Genomic DNA, 249 nt, shown 5'->3' on the forward strand with positions numbered 1-249 from the left:
AATTAATGAAATAAGATGGTAAATGTCTTACTATTCTGAGCAGTTTCTCAGACCTAGATTGTTGTGTGCAAGCATTTTATTGAGTAAGGTCAAGGTTGCAGCTAATGATGCCTGTGTGTGGCACAGTTATATACCAGTATCATGTTAACTCAATGCCACCGGGTGGTTTCCCAATACGAAAGCCCTCTCTCCTGGGTTGTATTCATAGTGGCATTGGACCCCATAGTGTGCGCAGCATGACCATACCTG

This window comes from Penaeus monodon, chromosome 15 (assembly GCF_015228065.2).
Source record: "Penaeus monodon isolate SGIC_2016 chromosome 15, NSTDA_Pmon_1, whole genome shotgun sequence".
Lineage (NCBI taxonomy): Eukaryota > Metazoa > Arthropoda > Malacostraca > Decapoda > Penaeidae > Penaeus > Penaeus monodon.